Raw genomic sequence first — 11,316 nt, 5'->3', positions numbered from 1 at the left:
AGCAAAGCGACCTCACCTTTCAGCTGGGTTTTCTTCCGAAAGAGTTTCCCAGAGTATATCTTGTGTCTTATGTGTGTGTGTGTGAGCTTATTTTTTCGTTCTCTAGTTTTATTCATAATTTCAGTTTTCATGCATGCACTAATTACATTTAAATTTACAGATCTAGAAGTTTAATAAAATTGTAATAGTGTAAAAATTCAAAATTTTAATATACTATTATCAGATCTATTGTGACGAACTGTCCAGTGGAATATCCATGGAAGTTTACAGATCATCAAAACAATAATATAATGGCAGACATTATATAAGCATAATTCTTATAACAATGATTAACCAACATACCTGCATGCCAAACATACAATACCTATATGAGGATCTACTCTTACCCCGAAGTCTAGTGTTGCAACCTTGTTCTGTTGATTTGCATCTCCTGCTCTATCTCAGGGAACACGTTAGCATCATGATGCCACAAACTGCAACAATGACTATAACAGTGCATGCATAACAATCACATAGACAATTGACTTGCAAACCACATTTCGACCATCCAGTCCAAACGTTGAACCTGGGAGCTCTAATACCACCCTGTAACATCCTCCTCCCACTTTTACCCAAGTTAACCAGCCCACTGGGGTAAACATGTGACAAAGAGTTACTATGATATGCTTCAACCTCTTATATCACCTTAAGGAAGTGGAATTGACGAACCAAAACCTTACTGACTTCCCTCAGGTGTTACAGGACCCCCAAAGGCTAAACCACCCTTCTAGGTGCCCAGACCCTGAGCTAACTTTGTTTTTCACAGATTTAAAATCCCACTCACATGCACAAGCCAACATCCATGCGACTGAAAGCCTATAGTCACATTCATAAGCCTACAAGGGAGCGATTGCAGTCTTAATTCCATAGTTTCGTGCCTGGTATCGTGAAATATGTGCCACCTTTTCAAGGATAGACTCCATGTCACTACCCAGAACTTGATGAAACTTTCCAAAACAATGAATGACACAAAGACAAATCCGTCCATACAAAACTTAGGCAATAAATTTACCAAACAAGGCCTAACCATGACAGACATTTTGTCAAACACATGTTGACCATGAAATCTACAGGTCATGAATGCATATATGAACATAGAGATTTGAAACTTATCTGAGAATCATCAAGAAGGTCTAAATCCCTCTCACAATAGTTGCAATAACATCTATTAGGTCATGCATTTCACAATAATTCTATTGTCACTGCTACAAAACCCTCCAAAATTTTGGCCTACACCCAAATTTTCAAAGCCTACTTTGATTTTACGTATTGTCATCGCAATCATTAAGAGTTATTGCATGTGTTTTCTTGAAGTGTCTTTGTCCCACTTGCAAGGAAATCAAAGTGTCATCTTTTATCATGTGGAGTGTCACACATTGCACAAAAGCTAGTTTTGGTGGTTTAAAGGGGAAATCTTTGCGTAAATGAGTTGGTCTTACCATGTAAAGATGTGTCGCACTCATTTCCAAAGTTTCAAGCACTGTTGCAAAGTGTATCTTTGGTGTCACACTTGGCGTAAGTCATTGCAAAGTTGTCGCATTGAGTAGAGGATGTTGTTCATGCGGTTTGAGTGTTCCTTGTTGTGTCGTCAAATAATATAAGGGTGTGATCATGTTCAGAGTCATGCCTTTGCTCATATTTCTTTCACTGATATGACACTTAGTCAAATTGGGAAAAATCCCTGACCGGTTGACTCAGCCTCTTTCAGCTAACCTGAACTTTGCATTGCATAATCTCACCATGAAGCAATAGCCTTGCCTCTTGGCACTATGCAATGCGTATTTTTTGCCTCACAAAATTGCACACTGTGCAATCTCAGTGCTCAAACCCAGCCCCTAAGCTCCAAAACTACACAATCCTTCCCTCTAGTTAGGGATGAATTGTGCATTCCATAGTCTCGGTCCTCAAGCCTCAACCTTAAGGTCCTAAAATACTTAATTTCACAATCACTAGGCCTCCTTGTCCTTCTAGCACTGAGCAGTGGGAAAACTCAGTGCTTAAGCCCTCAGCCTAGCTCCTTGAACTCCCCAACTACGCAATCCTAAGCCTAGTATATCTTGAACGACAAATTGCACAGTCTTGAGAATCAAACTTGACCCTTGATTTCCTGAGCTGCATAATTGCACAGTCACTGGGCGTCCCCCTTAGCCTTCAACCCAGTTCCAGCTTAGCCAGTGGATCATCATGCAACATCTTAGACTAGGGGTTTTATTGGACTGATGTTGTGTTGTCATGAGTGAATTGCATATGCAAGTACTCTATCATGATATGACAGGATGATGAAGAGGGAGATGGAGAAGGAAATCATTCTAGAAGACACCTCTGTATTTGAAGATACAAGTTGATCAATCAGGAGAAAACAAAGGGACATCATTTTGCAACCACATCCCAAGACCTGATAACACTAAAGACTCCTCATCTCTAAGCCACATGGAGGTAGAAAACAGATCATTCTCAAGAAGACACAAAACAAGCAGAAACAAAGAATGGCTTGGCATTGTCATGTCATCATGCAATCCATGTCATCAGTGTCATCATTAGGGGAATTTTGAGGTCTCCGGGGTTCCGATATCCTCCAACCTCCTATACAGCCTGCTTCGATGTACCAAACCTCCAATATTCCAATATCACCGATATGCTGACCTCTGGCATTCCGATCCACGATATGTCGATACGCTGACCTCTGACATCTTGTTCTCTGATATGTCGATGCACTGATATGCTGACCTCCGACATCTTGTTCTCTGATATGCCGATGCGCTGATATTCCGATGCCTCGATATGCTAGACCTCTGACCATCCGATCTCCGATATGACAATACTCCAATATCCTAAGTGCCGATATGCTGAACTCCGATATTCTGATATTTCATTCTCCTCAAGGCATCACAACCGCGAACTTCAACATACCATATCATTTGATCCAAGAATCCATTTATGAACTTTCGCATATTGTTGGAAAGCTTATTCAAAGAAATTTCCAATGGAGAGGGTCTGATATAGGCTTTAAGCCCATCTGTTGCCTACAAAATTGATGTAAAATCTCCGCACCTCATTTCTTTCGACAACTAAACTCACAACCACCAAGGTGATCATTTTACGGCTTCTTTAGAAAGCTTTCTAATGTGATGATTCTCTACATGAAGCCTACAACTACCATGAGATTCCTCCTGGGCCATCACTGCCAGCATCTGTTGCGACAAGCATTTAAGCTAGTCTAGTTGACATCAATCTCAACACTCCTTCCAACAGTTAGGCAATGCCAACTACCCAACACATCTTCTCGGCATGACTGTTGACATTAATGGCAACACACTTGCAGATATTTTCACTTGGCCACTGGCCATCTAGACAACGCCAATTGTCCAACAATATTATGCTTATGTTTACAACTAGCCGATATCCATCTTAAAATTTAATCATTGTAATCCAAAGCTAAAATGAATCTAAGTTAGTTTATAATTTTTTGAGTAACCAATAATCTCTTACATCATGGTTATAAAATAATCTCTTAAATTATGCTCATTGTTGGGCCTGTGGGGCATCTCATGTCTTTTTTATGATTCTTACAAAGTACATATTTATAATTTATATTTCTTTTTGGAATTAATTAACTTTTACAATTTATAATTAATATATTTATCTTATGACATTGTAATGTATCACAATATGATATTTTAATGCTAGTGAAGGGTAATATAATATGACACATGTATGATTATATGTGATAGCAAAAAATAATTAAAAATATAATTCTTGAGATCTTATTTAGTAAATTTAGATCTATTTTCATCTTAAAGCTTTTACATAGGTATATATACAATGCATGTTAAATTGTTGTTGGAACATTGATTTTGCAACATGTTTAACAATATCTATTATATAGTCAAAGAATGGTGTGAAGTGGAATAGATGATGAAAATACGACAACATTTTTAGACACTCATTATTAAAGTTAAATAAAGTTTAACCAAATCACATATCTTTATAGTGCCAAGTTTGAATATATATATGAGGCTATGGGAATCATGTCACATTCTAACTTTGAAATAATTGGATTTAAATTTTTATCATTAGTCAAACATGTTTTAAATGTCAAGTTGCTTCATTATTCTATATGTTTCTTTATTCAAGTTGCTTCATCATTTTATATGTTTCTTTCATTAAGTAAGTTGCTTCATCATTCTATATGTTTCTTTCTTTATGTCCTTTACTAAAAGTTTCTTGTAGTCTAGTGCTTACACATGAATCTAGTCATTGATTTGAATCTTTATTGTTTATAAAAGACAAATGTGAAATTAATTTTATTTATAGATATCCCTAGGTTATTTATTTATTTTTTTCAAAAATTTCAAAATCCTAAATATTAAGAAAACTTGATGCAATGTAATTTGTACATAGACAAATAAAGTAATTTCTCATTTTAAATCAAAACCTAAATTTCATCCATTAATATATAACTCATTGGTTTCAGTAAACTATATTTTATTATAAAATATTATATTTCAATCATATTAAAATGAAAAATGAAAAACAAAAATGTGAAAAACAAATAAAAATTTTGTACGAAGTTAAATCTCAATTCCAAATTGATTTTCAATATGTTTAATTCAAAATATTTAACACAACTAAGGAAACAAAAGGTTCTTTTGGTTTTTCTTTTATTTATTTTTAAAGAATATAACCAATAAATATATTTTCAAACCAACATCTACTTTTTATCATTTCATTTTCATTAAACACTTGAAATCACTTATAGTAAGACATTGAAATTATAAAATTTACATATAAAATTGATATAAAACCTACTTTATATTTGAAAATTTAGTTGATATATATTTCACTAACCATTTACCATTTAAAAAATTAAATGAGATTAGATATATTTAATTTTATAAATTAATTAAATTATCATAATATTAATTGTGTCTAACTTATTTGTTTTTTAAATAGAATAAAAATCTTATTATTTTAATTAAAAATAAAAATATCAAATAACTTTAAACTTTTAATTCATAAAATTCATGTATATCTGTTTAATAAATTTAGGTGAAAAACCAATAAATCACTTTTGCCCTGAATTTTACAGGGGTTTGGAGTAGAGACAGAGGTTTCGAGTTTTCGTATTTGAAGTTGAATTACTCACACAATTTTATACAGAAACAGAGTGGATAAGGATTGCTTTGAAGCCAAAGTAGAATTGAACATTGGATAAAGCATTTAGCCTGTTGCAACTTGCAAGCATAAGTCGATACTCGGTAATAAGAGCATTACTTGTAAAAGATTTTTTTAGGTCATAATTGTGTTCTTGTGGTGCAATGCAAATGGTGAAAGTTGAAAGTTAGCTGCACAACAAAAATAAGGGAGTGCATAAGAGAAAAACTGAAAGCCCCAAAAAATTCATATAAAATTCCATCCATTACCAAAAGCAACTATTTTAATCCATTACCGAAAGCAATTAAGAATAAAAGCGCTCGGTGGTGTTGGCACATCGCTTGACATGGCTAAAATGGTAGTCAAGCCAGACAATTAGATTGAAGCACCCCAGTTCGAAATTGAGTTCACTCTATTTCGCTTATGTTTTACACTACCAACTACCAAGCTATATTCGGATCGGATCATTCTCATTCATTGCTATACTATACTGTGGTGTAAATCCTATGAGCTATGTCCTTAACTTTTCTATTTTTTTGTGGGTTATCTCTCTGCAATAATATCATGCCTTGATTTTCACAAATAGTATCCTCCAAATGATGATTTGATTTGATAAAATCTATATTCAAAAATTTATAACATTAGCCAAAATTATATAATTCATGGAAATATTCTAATGTATATATGGTAATTTGTAAAGTATCTCTGCGTTGAATTGGATCTATAAATATAACCTGAATAGGACTACCAGCTAATTTTAGAAAAAACAATGATAATATATAAAAATACCCTAGCTCATCCACATGCTCAAAATGAGTGAGTTGGTGAAGAACATCCTTTTCACTTCGAAAGTCTGCTGCAAAACTCTCTGGACCATGTGTTAACAGGTACTCCAAAAGTACTAATGTTTTGAAAGCCTCTCTCCAACTCTTCGTATCCGAGACAGCCAACCTGGCAGTACAGACATTTCTTCGTTCAGTTATTTCCAAACCTCCAGGAGGGTTTGTTTTCATGTCACCAAAATCTCAACATTTCCTAGGACAAGGAGGAAAATTTCAAGCCAGTTTCAGTCCAAATATACCCAAACATAACTTTTTTCAGAGAAATCAAACCGTCAATACGGAAGTCTTTCATCTTTTACAATTAGAATCTTTCCAAGATATATCAAACTTGTAGTCTTTATCATACACAGTTTGTTTTAGAAAAACCTGATATTTATATTACTGAAAGGGGATCCAATTCTCTGCCTTCATAGATTACATGTTAAGCCATCAACATATTGATGTGGTAAATGGGGGATCATAATGAAACTTAAGTCACGTGGCATGGAGGGGAGTTCCTTTCAGAGGGAACAAATATTTTTGAATACCTATCCACTCTTAAAACTATTTTGCAGATGGTGCAAGGCTTTATGAACCACAACCCCATGCCAGAATTCAGAGAGTTCACTCACGCAGTTGCATAAGCATTCGTGCCATAATCCTAGATTTACTTCTCTGAGCCCATTAGACTTGAATGCTATTCTTCGACACAAAAAATTGCAGACTTCTTCATGCATGGCAAATATCAGTGCTAAATGGTGTTCAACATCCTTGTAATTATGATAAATTTCAGGTGATTGAATTACGATATAACTTTCAGGCAATTTAATTTGATTTGCAGATTCCAAAACATTTTAGTAATCAAATTTCCTTAATATTCTGCAATCTTGAATTTCATTACGTGTGCTCTTAACAACGCTCAGCAGACTTTGCTAGTTTCGATCAGAAGATTGCACCCTCACATTTCTTTGAAGGATCTGGATGAAATGGCATGTTTATTATTATTACTGGCAATGCAGTATCTATGGCGATCTGGCCTCTTCTGTGAATTCTACTCGTTTACTGGCATTCCATTTTAGTTTCTCTTTGAACCATCTCAGCTCTATGGTTGTTTCCCATCGATAAAGAAAATCCATGGCTTAAGGAGATTAGAAAATAAATGAAAGCACGAAGTCATACTTGACATACAGAAAATTAAGAAACCATGAAAGAAAAGAATTAAAGGAATCAGAACCATTATATAAATTGCCATTGTTCCATTACAGTTCAAGCAAAATGTGGCTTCTTGATAAAGGAACATAACATGCTGCATTCATAGACATTTAATTGCTTGCTTCCTGGACATGATTTCTCATGGATACCACTGTACTCAAATTGCAAAGGCAAAATACATCACAAATACACAGACAGCAACTAAAATAAAAGAATCTTTAGCTCCTTATTGACCGATCACCAGTGCTGCTGTTTCTGTAAAACCCCAATACATCACAAATACACAGACAGCAACTAAAATAAAAGAATCTTTAGCTCCTTATTGACCTACTACTACTCATGATGATCACCAGTGCTGCTGTTTCTGTAAAACCCCATCTGATCCTCTGAGCTCATCAAGAGGGACTGAAGAATCTCGCTGCTGTCGCTGGAAGCCCACTCCATCGGATCCACAGAGCTTATAAACGGCCGAAAAATCTCATGCACGACTATCCATCTGTTGCTGAAAACATCCTCAATCTTTATACCCACATAATTGACAGAGAAGGGTTTGCTGTCGCTCACAACCAGCTATTGCCCGTGGAGGAGAGTCTTCAGTCTTGTGCCCTCCAGAAGCTGCACCAGATCTGCCAAAGGCAGCTTCATGTTGGGAACCACATGGTACCTCACATTGTTCGAAAATTCTTGGCCTTCGCTTGAGAAAACGGAATCGTCGCTGAGAGTAAAGATGGTGAGGTTTTGCAGGCGCAGAAGCTCAGGGGACTTGATGCGCATGGCCAAGGCGAGGATGCCTTGGGCAGCTTTTGCAGATCGGCGTAGGTGAAGAGGCCCTTGGCGATGTGGTGGGAGAAGGCCATCATAGTGACAACTGTCTTAAGGATGAAAGACGATCTAATGCCTGGAGTTTATTTCATCCTCTAACAATCGCGGCATGGAGGGGAGTTGCTCTCAGAGGAAACGCCTTACGGCGTAACGAGACAGCGCGGCATGAAGGGGAGTTGCTCTCAGAGGAAACGCCTTACGGCGTAATTATTTAAAAAAGTTGCTCTCAGAGGAAACGCCTTACGGCGTAATTATTATTTTTTTAAATGGTTAATTTCTTTTTTAATTAACACATTATATTTTTTAAAATTTTTAATGAAAAAATTATATATAAATTTAATTTTTTTTATTATAAAAATGTATAATAAATAAAAATAATAATTTTAATATTTGAAAATATTTTTTTTATTAAATTTATTAATATAAATCAAGTCAAAAGCAATAACTTATTAACTCACATTTATATTTTTTCCCAGATACATACTTAGAATAAAATTTAGCAAGTTTGGTCAAAGTAAAATATTTTTTTATGGCAACTTGAAGAAGAACTTGATTGAGACTTTGATTAAGCAAATAGAAATACTTATAATAAAATTTTAAAATCTTTTATAAATTATAAATTATATTTTTAATTAAATATTTTATAGGTTAATAATATAAGTTATATTAGTGATTTTTCTCCTGATGTGAAACAGGTACATTATAGATAATGAACATGGAGGAGAGCGACTATGTTTTAGGGTTCAACAAAGAAGGAAACAGGGGTCAACAGGTAACCATGGAAGCGCAGGGAGGAGGGAGCTCCACTCCCTCCTACAGTAATGTGGTTTCAAACAGAGGAAAAGTAGGGAATAGGAACAAGCCTACACACTCCTTGGAGGACAAGACAAAAATTCCTGAAACCCAGAAGGCGGAAGGCAGCAAAACCCATGCAGAGCAAGGGACCCACGAGAAAGACTGACAGGAGGATAAAGCGGAAGACAGAGGTCAGGGCACAGAGAACAGAACCAAGATGGGACCCTACAAACCCAAGACCACCACTAAACCGCGGGTAATACTGAATGATCCTGCTCTACAAGTGCACAAGGATCATATGAAAAACTACGCTATAATATGCAAGTTTATGGGAATCTGGTAGACATAGAAAGCGCTATACACTTGGATAAAATACAACTGGAAACCAAAAGGGGAGTTAAATATACATTTGGGATCCAAAGGTTTCTTTACAGTGGTGTTCACGAACATGGAGGACAGAGATAGGATTTTTGAAGGAGGACCATACTTCTATGCGGCTGTTGGTCTCTATATGCGCCCATGGACAATGAACTTTGTGCCGGAGCGAGAAACTTTCACATCGGTACCGGTATGGATTAGACTCTACTCCTTACCCTTAGATTATTGGATGCCAGAGTCTTTAAAAGCTATAGGCAATAAATTAGGTCATTTTTTAAAGATCTCAGAAGCAACACTATGAGGAAAGTATACCTCCTACGCCCGTATATGTGTGGAGATGGACCTATCAGGAGCTCTTCTAGATGAGGTCATTCTAGAAGTCTATGATGACGAATGGGTCCAGGCAGTTGACTATGAGCACATCCCGTTTAGATGTCGCAAATGTCATGAGCATGGACACCTATTCAAAGATTGCCCTCTTACGAAAATGGAGGAATACCTAAACACTAGTAAAGGGAAAGACCACATTGGTTTTACCAAAGTGGGAGGAAAATGGAAAGGAGGGGGAAGGAAGACACAAAAGAACCCTAACGATAACAAAACAAGAAGTCACAATAGTTTTGAGATCTTAGAAGAAAGAGAAGAAGATGAGGGAAATCAAATGCAAACAGAGAATCAGGAGGAAAGAGGGAAAGGAAAAGAGACAAGTATGGAGTTCACACAGGAACAGAATGAACACACAACAGACCCCTTGAGTACCATGGAAATAGAAAAATACCATGAAATGACTCAAAGTGAAAGTGGTACAGAGGACCAGGACTTACAGGAGATCCTGGAAAGGGAGAATCTGGAGCTAGAAAAGTTTCTAGAACAAGGAGGAAGCCTGGGTATTAACTCCATACCTCAGGAGGAAGTTGACAAGGTTCAGCAAATATTCCTTAGCAAGTCACACCAAACAACTGCAGGAGTAAAAAGAGGACATGACAATAAGGGAAACAAAGGAGTTTCCTCAACAGGATTAATAACAGGAAAATTGGCAAAAAACCCAGGCAGGAAGAGAGGAAGAAAGCGACAGAAATAATTGTTGCTAGAATGTGGCAAACTCATGATTGACTCAGGAAGGATGAAAGATCTGTCTAGTTACTCCTTCAAAACCCAAAAATCAATGAAGATCACAACTTGGAACATTAGAGGACTAGGGAGCAGAAGGAAACAGAGGAATCTAAGCAATAGGATCAAAGAGGAGAAACCTGACATAGTGTTCATACAGGAAACGAAATGCTCTGTGGAGAAGATCAGAGAAAAACACAACAAATGGTTAAATAGATATGATTATCTTGAGGTCAAGGCAAATAAATCGGCTGGTGGCATTCTCACTCTTTGGGATCCTCAGAAATTTGGTTTACAAGATGCGGAGGCGTCCAGACACCACCTTTCTTTGATCATCCAACCTGTGGGTGACAGGCAGTGTTATATGATAACCAATGTCTATGGTCCTCAACCAGTGGAGGACAAACTTCGGCTCCTTACTACACTGGAGGATATGAAAAAGAGATACCCATCTTTACCCTGGATTCTAGGGGGAGATTTTAACATGATAAAATCTCTCATGGAGAAAAAAGGGGGAACTAGAACACTTGGTAGGGACTTAGAGGCCTTCCAGAACTTCCTCACCAATATGAAACTGGTGGATATGGACACTAACAATGGAATTTTCACATGGAATAACAAAAGGGGGGCTCTAACCAAGTAGCCTCAAAATTAGACAGATTTATTATCTTAGAGGAACTTCTTCTCATGGGAAGAAGCCTAGCAGCGTTCATACTACCTTTTGGTGGTTCTAACCATTGGCCCATCCAATTGGAAGCTTCTCTAATTGGTAAACCTAGGAACAACCCCTTCAGGTTTGAGAATGTATGGCTCACGCACCCAGATTTCCTCAAAAACATTGAAAAATGGTGGAAAGAAGAGATACACTTTCAAGGCAGAAAGATGTTCCTTCTTCATTGCAGGCTCAAACACATTAAAGGCAGACTCAAAGAGTGGAATAAAAATGTATTTGGCAACATCTTCAAAGCTAAAGGAGAAGTGGAAA

The 11,316-nt window shown here is 36.5% G+C and overlaps 1 long non-coding RNA gene across 2 annotated transcripts; it reads right to left on the bottom strand.

The window, feature by feature from the left end:
* Positions 1-5,971: 5,971 nt before the first annotated feature.
* On the bottom strand, positions 5,972-8,068 carry LOC149150843 (uncharacterized). 2 transcript variants are annotated; one of them, XR_016263110.1, is made up of 2 exons: positions 7,558-8,068; positions 5,972-6,144 (listed from the first exon to the last, which is right to left on the bottom strand). It is a non-coding gene; the product is annotated as an uncharacterized LOC149150843 (long non-coding RNA). The 2 variants fall into 2 exon arrangements; XR_016263111.1 differs by having other exon boundaries at positions 7,577-8,068.
* Between the last annotated feature and the right edge of the window lie 3,248 nt (positions 8,069-11,316).

This window comes from Pinus tabuliformis, chromosome 9 (genome assembly GCF_031772625.1).
Source record: "Pinus tabuliformis cultivar Carrire ecotype Pingquan chromosome 9, CPIR1, whole genome shotgun sequence".
In the NCBI taxonomy this organism is placed as follows: domain Eukaryota; kingdom Viridiplantae; phylum Streptophyta; class Pinopsida; order Pinales; family Pinaceae; genus Pinus; species Pinus tabuliformis.
This window is presented reverse-complemented; position numbering and strand designations above follow the sequence as displayed.